Here is an 18947-nt window from a genome sequence, read left to right as displayed (position 1 = left end):
TCGAAGAGGTTATCACCCCGAGATATATTTCGATAAACAGTCGAAACACGGTTAGAGCGCAAAGAGACACGTTGCGCCGATGTAGCCAACGATGACAACTGTCCGCAGGCCGGTCGAGTCCGTCGCTTTTATGGGGATAGCCGACCACGCTGCCGCACCGGGACCCGTGCTCGCATCTACGTGTGTGCGTACGCGTTTACATGCTCGATGTACAGTATATTGTGCAAGTGTGCGCGCGTGCGCTTACATATATTTCCTTTATATATCCCTATATGCATGTATGTATGTGTATATGTATATATATACATACTCATACATATATACACAGGTTTCGTATACATAGAGGATACAAAGTGTTCGCGTGGCCACGGTTAGTTTCTTTTCGCCAGAGTGTCGTCGCTCGAGAGGTGCATAAGTGTATATATGTACACGTACATATATACACGTGGAAAGAAACGGCAAAGAGAGAGAGAGAAAAAGAGAAAGAGAAGAACAGGGGTTAAACGGAAAGAACTCGTGTCGTCCGCTCGTGTGATACCTCGATCGCGGTGGGTGTCGCGAATGACTATGCTCTGTCCAAAAGGTGTGCGAGAGTACGCCGCGCGTGTGGGTGCTTCCCCTACCACAGCGCCACCACCACTATCGCGATTTCCACCACCATCGCGCTAGGCTCCTGGCACCACCACCACGGAACCAGTGTGCACCACTGAACGCGGCGGGTATACACCAGTATCAGAGAGTGGCAAGTATGAAACGTAACTTCTTACCGTTTCGTTGTTCGTCCACGCTTTTTACGTTTTCATAATTATATTTGAAATGTTTCCACCTATACTATTTGTATATTGACTAATATCAGAGAGGTTAGGGTAATTTCTATTCTATCTATATGTAAGTACCACTCGTAGAAGTGGTATACAATTGTATTGTACACAAGTTAATACCCAATTGGGTTTTCCCCCAAATCTAAAATCCCTAAATCCTTCCCTAAATCTCCCTATGAGTATGAACAATTCCGAATGTGGTTACTATTTGGCAGAGAACAACGCGAAAGATAACACTTTTAGAACGAGTGTAAACAAACACATGCATGCATTGTCTCTCCAAATTATGATTTATTAAATTTATGATCGATTCAATCTAGAGAACAATCTAGAGAGCAGCACGTCCAATGACGTTGAAACGTATCTATATTTTAATGAAATATGTTTTAGTGAATATATTTTAATGAAGTATGAAATAGAACATTTTTTAAATAAAGTAAAAGAACAGTCGTTTCAGTTCACAGAGTTTATCTCATGATAGCTGAAACAGCTACACGACCTTTGATTTACGTTTGTTCTTAATACATATTGATGACTATTTTATGCACCAACAACGGAATATGACAGACCTGGACACGGATTTGACGTGCGAAGCTCCGTAAAAAAATGGTACATTACGACTTAATTCTGTGCCGTTTTTTGTTTACAGCAATGATCTAACGCGATGGAAACGGAGGGCATAGAATGTCGTGATTATTTTGCGAAAGTGTTCAGCAACAAAGAGGAATTCCCAGATAAAGAGATAAGTATCCATGGGAATACATCAATGAGCCGAGCGTAATGTCGTGAATGGAGGCGCGATCGTGGTGGTTTCCATTCGGTTCTCGTTGATTCATGACACGCGTTGAAATGACGTAGACGTTAAATGCGTTCGACGCGCGTACGATGCAAATCCGCACGTACACCCGTCGCATACGTAAAAAAACTGCTAGTTACACATAATCTATATCTACGAATCTTACGAATCAATCAGCAAAGTGTAATTCGCGATTTATTTCAGTGTCATCCCTTGCGAGTACGTCTTACGTTCTCCTTCCCAAAAATTACAACACGGGGCATACCACGATTCGATGTGTTGCTCCCCCGAATCTCGTTCGAAATCTAAAAATAGAATGGCGAAGGGTGTTCTCGAAAGGAATACGGTTTCTTTTTCGTTCTTTATTCGGCAGTTCGAACACCAAAGATCGACCGGATACAGATTCGAAACCACCGGCAAGAACGGAGAGAACGAAAGGAAAAAAAAGAAACGAAGGGGAGAGAAAGAGGAAGGAGAAGAAAAGATTCACGGAGGAGTGTTGTATTCTCCACCTCGCCGGGTCTTGTGTTCCACCGACGGGACCAGCAGCGGCAAACTCGTTACGAAATAGTCCCTAAGACGGGGTGACTAATTGCTAAGCGGCTTGTAAAAATTCGCAGGACAGTCTGTCGACATCGTGGCGCGGCCGTCTCATCGTCGCGCCGTTATACTTTTTGCCCATGCACGGTCGACTAGAGAAGAGAACAACTTGTAAGAGGGAGAGGGATCGAGCGATGGGGAAAAGTGGTGGGAACGACAAAGATAGAGAGGGGGCTGCGGTGACGACGGAGCGCGAAGGGGGTGTGGTGGGGGGGTGGGGCGCGCAATGGGAGTGGTAGGGGGAACCGGCGAGAGAAGCGTGAGCGTGTGAGGCCTTAAGGTGAGAAAAGAAAAATGGCGAAGAGAGGCCGAGGCTGCGTCGTCTCGCGTTCGAAGGCGAGAGGGGACGACGCTTTCGCAGATTCCACGTGAGATACCTGCGGCATTCTTCGTTCTGCAGCAGGGCATTAAGCCGGATGCACATTCGTCGTGGACGACGCTCGGTGAATTCATTTCCAGGAAAAATATCTTCCGCCACGAAACGAATTTTACGGCAGATTTTGTTCGCGAACAGACCGCCGGAGAGCGGTTTCTTTCTTTCTCTCCCCTGTACTATTTTTCTCCTTCTATCCTTGTTCCTCTTGATGCGTGAAACGGAGGACACGGAGACGCGTGATGTTTTTATTATTATTTTTCTTGTCGTTTTTCGAGGACCGCCTCGGAACCGAGCTACGGCAATAAAACATCTAATCCGACGATAAACCGCGCAGTGATTCTTCCCCGCGACGACGTTTACGCGTCTCTGACACGTTTCGTGCGCGCCGCTGATGCGCACCGAATCGAAGGTAATCCCTCGCGCGCTTGCATCTCTCGCGTCTGATTGGTTGACACTTGACTTCGGACCATGAGATGGTTAAGGAAAAGCTTGCGATTCGGGTCGCCTTTATTTCCTAATTTCTTCATTTTCTAATTACTTTATTTGTATTACAGAAACAAAAAAATTAAAAAAAAAAAAATAGAAACGTGGAACATAGAAAAATTAAAAATCTTCACATTTTCAAAGATATGTATAAAAAAGGATGTTTTAAGAAAATCATTACGTGATACAAAGAAGGATTGTAATACTCGCAAAGAATTTCCTATTTTGCAAATAATTATCGAAGATGATTCACGAAGAATCGTGTCATTGTCAACAAGAATACTCGAGCTGATTACATCATACACGCATAGGAATTAATTTTGTAGCTCTCCATTATATCTTGAATGTTTTTCGGTAGCCACTTCGTTAAATAGACACATCGACTTCGACCCTGATACGATCCTCGAAATAAAACTGTAAGGTGCAACTAATACTATAAAGATTTATATTCGTCATCTTTACATCTAATCTAATACACCGATGCCTGCATTAAAACCAAAAAGTGCAACATTTAACCTAACCTATCAAAATTTTTATCACTATTTTCTATCTCTACTATTTCATTCGTGATTTACCGTAAAAATTGTTCATTTTAAAATCGAAAGACAACAAGAAAGATACGAAGAAAGTTTTTGCCAGTATCAGCGAAGAAATTTAATGTACGATGGAATAAAAATAGTGCGAATTGAGATTCCGATCGAGGCGCAGTCGAAGATCAAAACCACAGATAGCGAGGAGAAAAGACAGGCGATGCTGGAGTGCCAGTGGCGCACAAAAGGACACGAAATGATTTATTTCAATGCCCTATCGTGGCCGGCTGGAGCGTATCGCCCACGGTGGCGTTCGAGAGAGGATCATTTGCGCGGGACCACACGCCGAATGAAACAAGAAGAAGTTCAATTACTTCGTGGAATCATCGAAGATTCCTTTGCGGCGTTTTTAATCGAATTCTGGATTTGTCAAATTTTTAGAAATTAGAATATGAAAGAGCAATTAAAAAAGACAAGTGCATCAGTATTATAGGAAAAGTGATCATAAGGTTGATAAAACAGATAAATATGGAGACGGTACAAGACAAAAACGCGTGATAAAGATAGAAGAGATAAAAGAAATGATGAGAAAGAGATACAGAGGTAAAATGATAAAGAAAAAGGGAAAAGATGAGAGGATGATAAATGAGATCAAACTAAAGAAGATGATTAAAAAATGATAAAATTCACAGCTACAGAATTGACGGAGCGTGGAGAAAAGATGAACAACGACAGACGAAAATGATGAAGATGGGAAGAGAAAAGAAACAGAAAACAAGATAGAAAAAAGATGGAAGAAGGAGAAAAATAGATAGGTGTAAAAGGATCACCTGACCGACAACTATTCACAGCATACGGCTATGACAAATCTAATAGATTCCTTGGCGACTTCGGGTGACCCACAAGAAGAACCACAAGATGCAACGAGAACAAGAAAAAGGTATGAACGTGTAAGAGAGAAGAGTATTTCTATTCAACGCTCGATGAACGGATGTAACGTTTCGTAGTTCGTAGACCCTTCTGCTGTCTGTTCTAACAATGATATCCCTTTTCGTAACCGGGTATGGACGAGGACCGAGAAATAAGGTTAAGTCCCGCCGGTGCTCACCTATAACGCGCTGGAGACACACAATGCTCATTGTCAACTCGTCGTGGAATGTGGGGAGCGAGGTATGTATTGTCGGTACACGCCAAATGTAGATGCCTCTTTTCGACTGGTAACAACATTCACGTTGAACACTATTTGATCCTTTCCGCTTTTGCCACTGTTATGGCTTATCTTTTTTTATCGTGGATAGGTTATATCAATGCACACGTTTGAAAGCAAAAATGTTTGTGCGTATGATAAACAAATTAATTTTGATAGATTTTTGTAGATGTTATAGATTATAGGATCATGAATCATAGAAGTATTTTTATGGATTATATTTATTATAACTATGGATTATATTTACTAGTAGTAACTATACTACTGGACTTTGCAATTACTTTCCATTTTTGAAGAGTGTCATAAGAAGGTTGAAACAAATGGAAAGAATTATTTTTACAAAATTTGGAATTGTTTATAGAGAGTAAAATAATGATAATAGTAATAGTAAACTAGTTACCAAAATATCAAATTCATTAGGTTTGCCAAGTTAAAGGTATGTGTTGAAAGAGAAAGCTCTAAATATTCAATATTAAAGTAAATATCCAAAAGGGAGCATAATATTAATGGACAAAGTTTCATGACATCAATAAGGGGTCTTCACAAAATGCACGAGGCGAAATTAATATGACATTAATACTCTTGCGCCTTTGCTGAAGGCTCAGTAGGCGAGCCAGATCGGCTACACGATCGATATTTTATTGGACACTGACTGAGAAGTATAAAACACCATTTAGATTCAGTGGACTCTATGTACACGTGAAGCAATGCACGTTTATACATCGAATAAAATGTTTCTGTGAGATTAGCTATGTTACGAAAGCGATCAATTCCAAAGCCTGTTGCCTGTTCCTCCTTTCTAACCTATCCGCCAATGTAATTTCATAAGGAGTATGCTTTATGCATTTTTAAGCGATGTTACGAGTCTTTGAAAATTCCAAACACTATGAAAAGCGATACGCACGAATGGGAGAAAAGAAAATGAACCGGTCAGACCAAGGATACTGTTATACTACTGAACAAATAGAGCACTACTACTATTTCAATTATATTTCATTTACTATTGTAAAATACAAGAATTAATGGTTAGGAAAGTATTTTAGATGATGTTTAAAGCATGTTTTTAGTGGAAAGCTATTTAGAATTGGAGATTTATATGGCTGATAAATAGTAATTTCTATATTTTATAGGTTATGGTTTGCACCAAGTTTGAATATACATAAGTAGTTTCAATGACATAGGAAAGTCTCAACGATGATCAAATATCAGAGTTTATATATATTCTCTAGGGAAACAGACTCCTGAGAACAGAAATGCCTATAACACCAATTAAGGATAACAGTTTACTTATAATTAATAATAATAAAAAATAATGGCTAAATGTAATACGTAAAATTAGTCCATGTAAAAAGTTTAATCTCAGCAGTTGGTATACATGCTTTGCTGCTTTCAATTGTTTCGTCATTTCGTTGATCACGTGGAAGTAAATATGGTTCGTGACAAGTTAAAAAATTCTTTTCTCTTTTACAAGTTTAAACTTGGATATAGAGCAGCAAATGTAGCAAAACGCATTTATAATGTATGTAGACAAGGTGCTGTTGCATTTCAACATCTGTTTCGTAAGTTTGAACGCATATACTCATTCAATTTCTCATTTTCGATGACAAATGGACTTTGTGAACTTGGCTCGTCATCTAACGATACATTTCCTTCTTTGAACCGTTTAAACCATTTTTGTGCTGTCTTCTCGCTAACAACACCTTCCCTACGTATACTACAAATGCATCTTGCTACATTTGCTGCTGTATATCCAAATCTAAACACGTAAAAGAAGAAAGAACGAATTTCTAACTGCTAGCTATCTATGTTTACTGCCACGCGACAACGACATGTCAAAACAATTGAAAACAGCAAAGCATGTATACCAACTACGAAGATTAAACTTTCCACTGAAACCAATTTCATACATTACATTGATCAATTACTGCACGAAATTCGATTTGTTGTTATTATTAACGAATAAACCCCACGACCTTTTTTCGATACTTAATAAAATTATAATAAAATGAATATAATTTTATATTTGCTAGCTATTTGGTATACTTACTGTATTCTATTTCTTTGAGATTCTAATTTAGAATTTAATTTTTTAGACTGAAGATTAAAAAGGAAACACCCAACAGATTTCACAAAGGACATAACCTAACATACAAACACTCATCACACTAAAGAAATAAATCAATCAAATTCGAAGATGGTATCCCACTGTGGGTAGCCATCCACATGTTATATTATTACACCACTAAGCTATAATATTTTACCAAATGTCCTACTGGACAAATTGTAAAATGTAAATAAATAAATAAATAAAAAAAAAATTTTTTTTTAGACTCTCATACCTTATTTCTGGTTTAAATTCTACATTACTTAGAGCTTTAAACTAAGATGTAACAATACCTTAGAGATTACTGTGCTTTTAATTAATCAGTAGAGAAAATGTAAGATGCTATCTATAATTCCAGCTGTAATTACATCAGTTGCCACTGTTAATTAATCCTTTAATTTGAAACCTGACTATAGCTTAAATGCTCCTATGCCCTAATCTTTGTTTAATCTTGGTAAAAGAAACATAGGATATAGGCGTAGTTGCAGTAATTGTTATTAAAGTTTGATGCTTTAATTTAAGATCATATATCTTAGAAAACATTTTTGTCTTTGGTCTAAATTCTATAGGAAAACATAGTGTTATAGATGACTTATAGATAATTTCATAAATTGCTATTGATATTTAGTAGTTCAATTTAGATATAAGAGCTGTAGTATGAAGATTCCACTATATCTGAAAGATCTTTCACAGGGGAAAAAATAGCGCTAGTAAAATTATTTCATCGACCATAAATATTTATCTGAATCCGGGCCAACAGCAACATACACGATTTCGTGCATCGCTGTCGCAGATCGTAGATCAAGCGGCCGAGATATGGCGAATTGATCGTGCACGTCGTCTACGGACAATAATAAACGTCGGTTTGGCAATATTTGTCTGTCGACGCGTGTTTCTCTGCGTCTAAGTGCCGCCTTTTTCTCAAAATTCTCTTCTCGATCTCGTCCGCGACCTCTTTTCAAAAATATAAATTTTAATTGACGCACGACAAAATGAACGACATTGAAATCGGACAGTAACTAAAATTTCGTTCAAGTAAATGGACTTCCATATAAACGAAGTTCTATTGCATTCATCAAACTCATAAAACTGTCAAAATTTTATTAGAAATTTTCAAGCCTTTATATAGGACTAAACCTATATGAATACGCATAACAATGTGTTTCAAACAAATAATAATAACTAGACTGCGGATGTTTACACAGATTTATATTTTTGTTAAGAGAATGAAAGAAATAACCTATAATAATTGACTCCTATATAACGATTATTACACTTCGGATATTTAGTCTTACGCGTTATGTACGCATCTTGCGCATTTTAGCATCTTTAAATTTCCCATAAATGCGTAAACATCCATAGTTTAGTAATACAATTTCATCGCGTCTATTCTATTAACAATTTCATCCATTTACACTTACCCCAAAGTAGCAGGCACCATCTGCAGGAAGACCTAGCAACAAAACATCACCAGCGCCATTTAGATCCCACGACGCGCCATAATTTCCTTTTCACCACTTCTATCTTCATCTCACATCAATTCTCTTCCATCCAAGAGACCGTATAATGGAACGCGTTAAATCGAGCGAATCACGAGCTCGCCGTATACAAAAGGCGAGCCGGGGTACCGGGTGATTAATTTCGTCCGACAATTAACAAGTCCCCCGAGAAACGGGCACGCGCGTGAAAAGGCCGAGGGGAGCGGGTGGAAACCGGAGCCAGAATTCAACCCTCGAAACGAAGCTTCGAGGAGGCCATTTTTTGAATGGGAATTGAAACGAGGCCGGCCACCCTACGATTGTAGTCGTCGTGAAGGAAACGGAACAGAGAAGGGTACAAAAGGAGCGAAATCTTTCGGGTCTGTACGTCTGCAGGACGAACGGTTTCGCGCAGCACCATTAATCTCCGAGACAATAGTCGCTTCTACGAAAAACTGAACTGCGGGCCCCGTAGGTTCGATGAATAAAGTTACCATTACTAAGGTAATGTAAGAAAGTAAACGACAGTAGTTTTACCTGGACCAAACTTTTGATGGTTAGTTTTGGGTAGCTATGGAATGAAGATAATCCGGATGCCGAGTGCGGAAGCACGTTTAGTACGTTCAATGCTACGATGGGTGTTCTTTGTTGATTCAGTATTCAGTAAGTAATGCTGTTAAATGGTTATACGTATTTTAATTTTTAATAAAGTGCCTTAAGGAAGATAAGTAACCTAACGGATACTGTGTTGAGATAAGTATTATTGTTTAAACAAAAGATAACATTGGCCAATAAAGAATGTAGGTTGGACAATAGCATTTTAGTAGAACCGAATGTGTTAATGTGAAGTATACATAGTAGAACTTTTTTGTATTTGATATATTGTATATTTGTAACACATTTCCTTCTTTTAAGTCTTATCTACAGACTATGAGAGGGCTCTGAGATTTCATTTCATTACCATAATCCAGAAAAAGCTTTCATAAGAACCTCTACTATATGTAAACTGATAGAGAAAAAGAAAGAAAAGAGAGAGAGAGAGAATCGAAACGGTCGTCCTGCGACTGCAATGCAATTTAAATGAACCTGCGTTCAGGCGTGGACAGCATGGGGGAACACGAGTGTATACGCGATTTTACAGCGCGCCACGAGGTGTAAATAATGTCCAGCCGCTCGGTACCGAGAGGCTCGGTAGAGACCTCGTGATCCGAAACGGTTTACGACCTTCCGGCGCCTCGGTCGAGACACCTGCCCGCACACCTCTGCCCAACCACAACGCGATACACGCTGGCGATTCTTGAAAATACTTCCTCCCCCTCCCCTGAACGTTCGTTCATTCAGGTAAACAGTATGGTCGGTGAATGCCGACGGTGAATGTTCCATCATCGGTCCTTTATCGCAATGCGTCGTGGAATCTGGAATTTTTCAGACGTTAACATGCTTATGCATTTTGTACTGGATGAATGAGTGTTGGTAATAAGAATGAAAATTAAACGAGTTTCAAGGATCTAAGGTTAAAGAGTGCGCGTCTGTGAATGAAGGGTATATTAACTTTAATGTATATAGCCAGGTGTCCATTAATATGTTTCTTTTACCAAGTTTTTTATTTTCTAGAGAAAATATAAAATAATTTCGAATCCTCATCTTTTGGGTATTAACATGAAACGATCGAAGTTCATGCAAAAGTTTCCACTATTAAAACTTCAAACTTATCAAATAACTAGCACTTTGAATAATGTTTAAATGAATTAATCATTGGCTGATGCAATCCTTTAATGTTACATTAACGGTAGCGCTATTTGGTTAATAGTTCTTTAAACTATGAGACCGAAAATGAAATGAAAACTGCAAAATACACATATGCACCTTCTGCAGACGTACATATATCGTTCTTCGTGTACAGAAATATATTAAATAGTAATGTTTTGAAAAGAACACAAACACGTATAGGTAACCGCGCCGCGATTGACATTCCTCTCACAGCGCCGTCTGAATGATTTATCGGCGGAATTCGCGCGCACTTCTCGAAAATACAGACGCAAAGGGACCGCGATCGGGCGCAGTCGCTCTGCGTGTTTCTGTTTTGACCGAGAGCGGCTGCATCCGCTCCACTGCAATAAGTCGTCGGTGCGCCTTGGATCCAAGCCAGTTACGCAAATTTCTGAAATCGAACCCGGCCCCAGACGGACAAAGGGCCCTCTACCAGTGAATTTAAACAAACAGGAAACGACAACTCCGATTGTTTGCTTTAGCGTGACGTAATTACCAAATAATAGACGTTAAATTGCCTTCGTGGATTAATAAGTGAGGTTAGGATAAATGATAGTTTGACAATGGTTCATTGCATATGATAGATGTCTATAATGACCACTTAAAAGATACAAGCATACTTTTGAATAAATATTATGCTTTCCTTAAAGTTTAATTCTATAGGAAGTTTCTTAAACGATAGTTGATGCATTATGCGGTAGATCACAATGTATGTCTACTATGGTTTAATAGAAAATATTTTTCTGTGATTTTATGAATAATAGTTGAATAACTAACTACTGATTGATAAACTGTAGATGTTTATCAAAAGTAATTAGTTATTATTGAAAGTAAGTAATTGAAGATTTGTTTCAGCATCTAATATAATATATTCTTGCAAATTATGTATATGCATTTCATATATTTTTGTACATTCATGTTTCCCATAAATATTTGCAGTCTATTGAATAATATTGGCAATTTACTTTTCTGTAGTTGCGTAGTTTGTGTTAATTAAAAGAAATGTTTTATCATGTAAAAATAAATTTTTTTCGTTTCCTTTACTATTTAAGAATCTAACCTGTTGATTTGTCGGACGACACGATGAACGTTATCCGACAACGGAACAACGACACGATGAGAACACGCTTGAATCCGATTAAATACGTTCCCCGCGTAAAACCAATCGACCATTAACCCTGTCGATCTCATTTTATACGCTGTCATGAACCCAGGGCGACGCGACGCGACGATAGGACAACAAACAAGTGGATCAGCTGTCGCTTATTATGTATTCCTGCAGCTCATCAGGATCGACCGATTTCGAGACCAAAATGATTTATTATTGTTCATGGCCGATCTATTCACAGCCTCGCGAATCTTTAGTCACAACGGAACGAGGGCGGCGCCACGATCACTTATATGTATTTCGGGGATATCTCGCGGTCGTAATAACCGTAAGGCAAACTTCAATCTCTTCCAAGGACTCGCAATGATAAATCTGCGTGTTGGATATTCCGAAAATTCCCTACCAAAAAAATAATCTACGCGTAAAAATATAACGAAGAGAAGTCATCTCGATCCAAAATGTGGTTAGCTCTTCGAACGAATCGATCGAACATTATGGTTAATCGATATGGATAAACAATAAATCAATCCAGAAAGTCTGCATTCAAAAGCCTCATCTCCACTGAAGTAACGTTGAGTAATTTTTTGTTACAGTTCAGCTGTTCTTTTGAAAAAGTCACCGTGTGTTGCTTCAGTGTGGATAAAATAATTCTGTAAGTTACTGTTTGTTGAAAATATTGTGGAATATATAGCAACTAAAGGCGACAAGAAATTCCTTGATGTTGCTTTAGTGGAAACGAGGTTTATAAATCATATAAAGCAAAATAAGAAAAGGTTCAATGCATATGTAAAGTATAGAACTTGAATAGGAAAAAAGTCCTCTCGGCGATAGTGTTGTTTTATTTACGACGTTCAGGCAAATTAATTACTGATAAGCGATCGGAATAAAAACAGTTGAGCGCTGTCAGCAATGAGGTCAATTAATTACGACGCCCAAGAGGAAAAATTTAAATGAACACAGACCTGACGTCGTGTCTCGTTGTCCCTGTTCCTTCTTTCTTTTTCTCATCTTCCTTCTGATCGATAGTAAACATTAGGTTTTGTCGCCGTCGCACTAAATAACTACACGAGTCACGGCTTTCGTCACCATGTAAGCCGACAACCTAACCAAAACATACGACCAGGCACCGAACAATTTTTACATGTTTACGAGGTTATGTACACTTCTCGCGTAACCCCACATACTTTCGGTTAACGATTTTTTCGTATCTCGTTTGATCACGCGGGTATCAAGTAATAACAGTGAAAACGTAAACAACGACGCAATTTAGTCCACCGTAATTGTATTGCGATCATGGTAACACCGTCAAACAACATTACCATAAACATCGATGGGAAAGCAGCGCGTGCGCCGACGTTCGTTGTCCTTGTCCCCTTCCGTACGACTTAATTAAAGGACTCGAATATGCGTAACTGGCGTCTCTGTGTGTCGCAATGATAACCTTTCGTTCGAAAATCGATGGCTAATAATGTTCGTTTATCGTTCTCAAACCGAGAATAAACGATCTCGGAGCTACGTAAAGTCGTGCGTCATAACATCAACCATAACCTCGTTCTTAGACGCGGCTCGAAGATTTTGGCGCACACTGGACCGGGCATTACCATATAGGCTTCCCAGGGGGCGTCGCTGCGGAATCTGTGTCATGTCGCGTAAACATACTACAATAATAATACACTATAAATACGCTGCACTCACTAAGAGAGAGAGAGAGAGAGAGAGAGAGAGGAACAAAAAGCGAAATACTCACCGTGGGATAGAGAAAAAGAACATGTATGCAGGCGCCGGCGCCGCCGGACGAGTACATTACACGCGCCAAGGAAGTATTATCCATCCCACGTATCCGACGTACTAGTATCTTCCCTCTTTTTCCTACTCGTTTACCAACTAATCTTGCCACCTTCATTCCTCTTCCTACGTTTTCCACTCTCCCGCTTCATTTGATTCTTTCAAACACACATTCCCCGTCTCTCTCACGCTATAGCTCTCTACTATCGTCATTGTGCTTTTTTTTCTTTCTTTCTCTTCCAACAACTCTTGTCTTCCTTCCTTGTTTCGCTAGCCAATCTCACCGTATCCTCCTAGTGTTTTTTTCATTTGTTGTTTGTTCGTCTTTCTCTCTTTCTCATTCGCTAGTGAATATTTATTTGTCTTACTTCCTCTTGCTCCAGGGGCGACTTACTCTCACGTTCCTCACCAAACTAACCGGATCATGGGCGCCGTCCGTTGTAACTGGCTCGGTTGAACGACCAACCGGCTCAATCTCATCTTTCTGTTTCCCCGCCCTTCTTATTTGTCCCGCAACACCCATGCCACAGGGCGACGCTCGTTAGACGTGAAATCGATCTTAATTTTACGTGGAGTCGTGAACGGCCGGCGCGAAACCGAGCCCTGCATCGCGTCGTGGCATGTCCACTTGTCACGGGTGTCTCGGCGTCGTTCGATTTAGAGATATAGTGTTAAGGCTCGTTTTTAAGAGGAGCTCAACGCGACGGGATGAAAAAGGAGACGCGATATTTATGACAGCCGCGACTCTTTTCCTTTTCTTTGCATCCATCGTCTCCCCTCCTACAACTTTCTTGCGGGGAGATCGCGTTACGTATAAATCATCGACGGAAGTAAGATATAGTGGCCGTTCGTTAAAATTTCGTTTTTGATAAACTAGTTTCCGGACAGGTCTGCCTTCACGAATTGTGAGTTTCCTTTATTCCGTTAGTTTTCTTTAACTTTTTGCAGGATTAGTGTCTAAACTCGGCAGAGAAATCTATCGTTGTAATAGATCACTCGAGAAGGGGAGAGAAAAGAAATTTCGAAGATATTTATAAGTATGTACACGTATAGTGTGTGTTTGAGAAATGAGCAGGTATGGTACATAGTGGGGGTGTTTAAGAGCAACTATCTGATTTCGATCAAACTATAATTATTGCTTTATTCAACTATATATTTTCCTGTTGTATACAATAAAATTGATATATTACAATTAACAATATTTTTTACATAATACGATAATCCCAAAATATTTCAATGATACGAACCTTTTTCTTTCTAATCTAACCTTGGGGTCTATCATTATGTGGTCATACATGTATATCATTGATATTACCATTAATCATACTCGAGGCAGCAAATTCTACTAGTAATTTCTATTGCGAACTACAACTACCTGTTTAGTTTATTGCGTCTCATGCTAGGCTCGCGTTTTTTCAGCCGAGCTGTCACTTCGTGTCTAGAATTTATCAAACTAATCCGATAAAACGATAGAAATCGAGAGCAACCAGGGCAAATTAGAACGCTGTCTCGGGCGTGCAGACATTAACTAATCTTAAGGCACTCTTTTACTAATTCATATACACATAATACGAGGTTTCTTAAAATATATTTTTATTTTTATTTTTATTTTATTTATATTTTATTTTTTCATGATAAAATCGCATTTCTCTATAGTCATAACCATCACATTGTTAATAACGCAAGTATGAAACAAATATAGCAGCGAAAGGAAAAGAAAGCTCACAGTCCATCACAAACATCAGGCAGTCATAAGTCATAATTGACCAGCTTTCACCAACGTTCCACTCGAACAATTAATTAATCATACCTCTATATGTTTTCACATCACGATTGAAAACTTGTAATTGCTCATAACATGATTAGAGTAGAGAGTGTAGAGAGTAGAGTATGGAATCAGAATTCCTTGTCTACACATCTATTTATGTATAGCCCATAAGAGAGTGTAACTTTTTAAGATGAAACATAAAAATTAATGTCGCGTGGTGAGAAGAACTTAGAAGTCGATGGCGATTACATAAATAAATAACATAAAAGTTATAAAAAAGAAGTAGAACAGTAATTTCTTTTAAAACATATTCTATTATATTATTCTTATAGTACAAGAACCACATGAACATTATGGGACCAGCTAATTCAATGTATCATCTAATGGTCGTAGGAATAATGTTAACATTTTAATTGAAATTAAAAAGTAGCAAGCTAGTTTCTAATAAAAGAGCATCTAACTATCTTTCGAAATATTATAATCAGGCATTATGAAAGAGAACTTCAGTCATGCGAAAGAAGTATATAAGAAAACATTAAATTAAAAACTTTCTTGCTCTTCTGACGTCAGACACTGTCAACGACTTCTCCACTATGCCTCCAGTACATAAACATGAAATACACGTATGTAAATAAAGCGTTTTTAATACATATGCATAATCGTTCTATGTACACACCCTGCGATCTCCAGCTCTACGTATACAAGGCAGAAATATTCGCCCTTCTGCATCCGCAAATATACGTTCGCGTGGATCTATTAGTTCACGGCTCTGGCCGCGCATATGCATTCGCGTATTCGCGTATGCTTCGTGTGATTTTCGCACGCGGTCTGTCGTACAGTAACGCTAGAACACTTTGAACTCCTAGTTCCGTCGCAGATCTTCTCAGAATTAGATCGATATATCCTTCGGACATAAACGATCGAACGATGTTCAAACGAATTCTACAGGGAGACTTAACCTAAAATCACTGAACGATCGATGGTTTCCGCGGAAAGTAAACTATGAAGAAAATTAATGGGGGTAGTTGGTATCACTGATAACAAAGTACAGTTATAGTTAATTCTAAGAATGTAAACCTGTCAATATTTTTATCTAATATCTACAATTACATTGTGATAAATGGAGAATTGCTTTAGAAAGTTTTTAAATATAAAAAGTGGATTCTTTGATAAAAAATATTTTTGTTTGGTTGTTAATTAATAAATAATAAACACAAAAAATAATGCAAGTTTACAATAAAGTTTGCTAAGTCTATCTAGGTGGCGCCACGTACAAGCCCACGCGTATGCAATGATCTTTCGATACCGATTTACTCGAAAACGAAGCTTTCTATAAAATAGTACTACTCTACATCTTCGACTTATTTTTTTATATAGTATAACCTCTCACTTCTCCATGATTCCCTCTAACACGTACAAATAAGGGAATGTAAATAAACTCTCTAAAAGAGCAATCCTTTAGCGATTAATCTAATAAGTAGCGAAATAAAATTGACGATCGCAAATTCATTTCAGATGCAATTGCATCACCGAATTTCCACGTGAACTTATAAATAGAACATGCGTATAGTGACCCGTTTTAAAAGGAACTGGCCAACAACGAAACGGACGTAAGTTACGAGTTCGCGAAACGTCGTCTAAAATCGTCGTTATTGCAGTTGACTGTACGCACACGAGGTATTATTCGTCCCACACAAGCCCGGTCGTTACCGCGCCAATCCTTGCTCGCTGTTTTTGAGCCCGGATACGTTTCAGCTCTTGCTTGTGCACGTGTTTATGTAAATGTTCCCGCGTACACATCGAGTGACTTATACCTATAAGCGCATCGAAACGTTATTCACATTGCACGAACATTAAGCCCGTCGACGCTACGAAAAGTCGGAAGTTTTTGTGAACGAAAGTTATCCCTCGAAGGATCCAGTAGGGGCTCTTTGTGAGAGAGCAGGGCGCACGTGCGAGATCGATGGTTCGTAACTCTACCAACACGTACTAAAGGAATGTTGGAAGACCGCCGAGTTCGTCGTAAAGTACACAATCGAAATTGACTGGCAATATTTCAGGGACCGTCGACAAGGATTTCGCGAAGCTTCCTCCCCAAGTACTTTATCCAGTGTTTCATCTGCCTTCCAGATTCTTGTTACGGGACTAGGGACTACCGATACTCTTTCAGATTCCTCAATGAAATGCGGGATGTTTCGAGAAAACATACTTGATCGATGAGTTATTAACTATAAACTGGAATAAGAATGCTTATATATGTGTAATACAAATATGATAGTAAATTCCCCTAACTACATATATATTTTTTAAAAGCTAGAAGTTGTTAGATAGTGTAAAAAAATGAGGTTAGGTCATACCAACATGAAATTGATCGTTGCTTGATTGTAATGAACAAGAATATTTAGAATAATTCCATTATGATGCAAATGGACTTAATTTTAAAGAAGCAATCTCAATAATCGTCATCCAATAATACAAACGCACTTTCTAGAGACGATCACAGCACAACAGCAGAATTTATTCCCTCATCCAAATTCAGCACGTCCGAATAGATAGCCCATATCAGTAAATTTGGGTGAGCAACGTGAATTACGGGACTGTAAAATGAATTTAAGCGTGGTACGTGTGGCAAGCACATGTCGATAAATCACTACGCCTAAGTTCGATCGTGACGCGCGCGAAATTGATACCGAACTCGTAAACCTATTTCTGCTTTTTGCGCTTTTCCGCTTTTTCCATGAAAATACTTCGCTCGTAAACCGCGCGATTATAAATAGTTTACTATTTCAATGGCAACAATTAACGATCGACCAAAGTACGATGGAAAGAGCGATTTTCATCGAACGATCAACGCCGTGAAAATGTCAAAGGCAACATGCAGCAGAGAAATATTTATTTCTCTGACGATCACCTCATTAATCGGATTTGCATGAGTGGTAATCAGGCGTCAATTAATAGCTGAATTATGCGGCATTCCTGCACGCCGTTAGAATTTACCTATATTATACACCGATCTCGCGTTATCCACCACCGATACAAGCCTTATAGTCTTTATGTAGCACGCCACCCACACGCGTGGTCATTATCGGCGCGCGAACGCGACGCGATCCAACATTTTACGGTGCATACACGTCGACAGATGGGAATGTTGGCGCCATTCTCGCGGCATTATGCCTGCACACGTACAGTGGCTCAGGAAAGTATTCCAACAGTTATAGAATCTTTTTATACATATATAATGTACTATACAAAATATCGTGAAATTTGTTTAGGACTAACGTGACTATGAATCTCGTGATTATATTGGTCAAGTCTGAACCGAATCTGAAAATGAATACATATAAAAGTTACAAAATACTTACGAGCATACACGAACGAAAGTTAACAAAGTATTTGAACAGTTAATTATTGATTGATTGACTAGTAAATCATAATATTTAGTAAGAACATTTGCAGCATATTTCTTTTTTACAAATTGAAATAGAATTTTACAAGATAAGTTAGTCGATATTTTTGTTCATTACTGTACATTCCTACATACCATGGCTGATAATGGCGAAGTAAAATTTCTAAAATCTTGTCTGCAATTTGACAACCATACGTAATCGCAATCTCCATTACGATCTCGTCGTGAAAGTCGATGGTGCATTAGATATCATTGTATTTTTTCTTAAAAGGGACGGGTTCTAGTAGAAAGTAAACATTCTGTATGAAATTTTGGCATCATTATAATAAACTTTGAGAAAATATTCAGAAGTATGAAGTTTGCAATGGACAATTATTACTTTACATTTGGTACCAATATCTGTAATAAAATACTTTTTAAAATACTTAAGATCATATATTCAATTAATCAATTCTAATAAAAATATTTTTTTACCGAAGTAATGTATTATTTATCATAAAGATTTTATTCTACAAAATTATTCGATGAAAGGTTCATTTGACAAACTCCCACCAAGTACAAAACTCGAAAAACCATCCCCTTTGGAATCTCGCCTGGCGGCGCAACAACAATCTAGCCACGACTTGGAATAATATTTTGCCAATGTCCGAGGAAATTGATAACCTGGTGCCTCATCGAAGGAAAAACACAGACGGCCGTGTAAACTCAAACAGTT

General features: G+C 38.4%; 1 protein-coding gene and 2 long non-coding RNA genes across 7 annotated transcripts in view; 2 read left to right on the top strand and 1 right to left on the bottom strand.

Moving 5' to 3' along the window:
* LOC126873269 (dorsal-ventral patterning protein Sog) overlaps nucleotides 1-18947 on the bottom strand; it is a 97909-nt gene that overhangs the window by 77621 nt on the left and 1341 nt on the right. The window contains exons 1-3 of one of the 5 annotated variants that reach the window (XM_050634136.1): nucleotides 13021-13157; nucleotides 12236-12931; nucleotides 8339-9810 (exon numbers count right to left, since the gene is read on the bottom strand). The gene's annotated coding sequence lies outside the window, so the exon portion shown is untranslated. Of the gene's footprint in view, nucleotides 1-8338; nucleotides 9811-12235; nucleotides 12959-13020; nucleotides 13161-18947 lie in introns of those variants that run through there. The other 4 variants (XM_050634289.1, XM_050634366.1, XM_050634227.1 and 1 more) reach the window with 4 other exon arrangements.
* LOC126878246 (uncharacterized) lies at nucleotides 261-7143 on the top strand. The gene is made up of 2 exons (XR_007695613.1): nucleotides 261-746; nucleotides 1471-7143. It is a non-coding gene; the product is annotated as an uncharacterized LOC126878246 (long non-coding RNA).
* On the top strand, nucleotides 13826-18704 carry LOC126878291 (uncharacterized). The gene is made up of 2 exons (XR_007695629.1): nucleotides 13826-16792; nucleotides 16887-18704. It is a non-coding gene; the product is annotated as an uncharacterized LOC126878291 (long non-coding RNA).

This window comes from Bombus huntii, chromosome 1, assembly GCF_024542735.1.
Source record: "Bombus huntii isolate Logan2020A chromosome 1, iyBomHunt1.1, whole genome shotgun sequence".
In the NCBI taxonomy this organism is placed as follows: Eukaryota; Metazoa; Arthropoda; class Insecta; order Hymenoptera; family Apidae; genus Bombus; species Bombus huntii.
The sequence above is the reverse complement of the archived record's forward strand: the minus strand, read 5'-3'. Positions and strand labels throughout refer to the sequence as shown.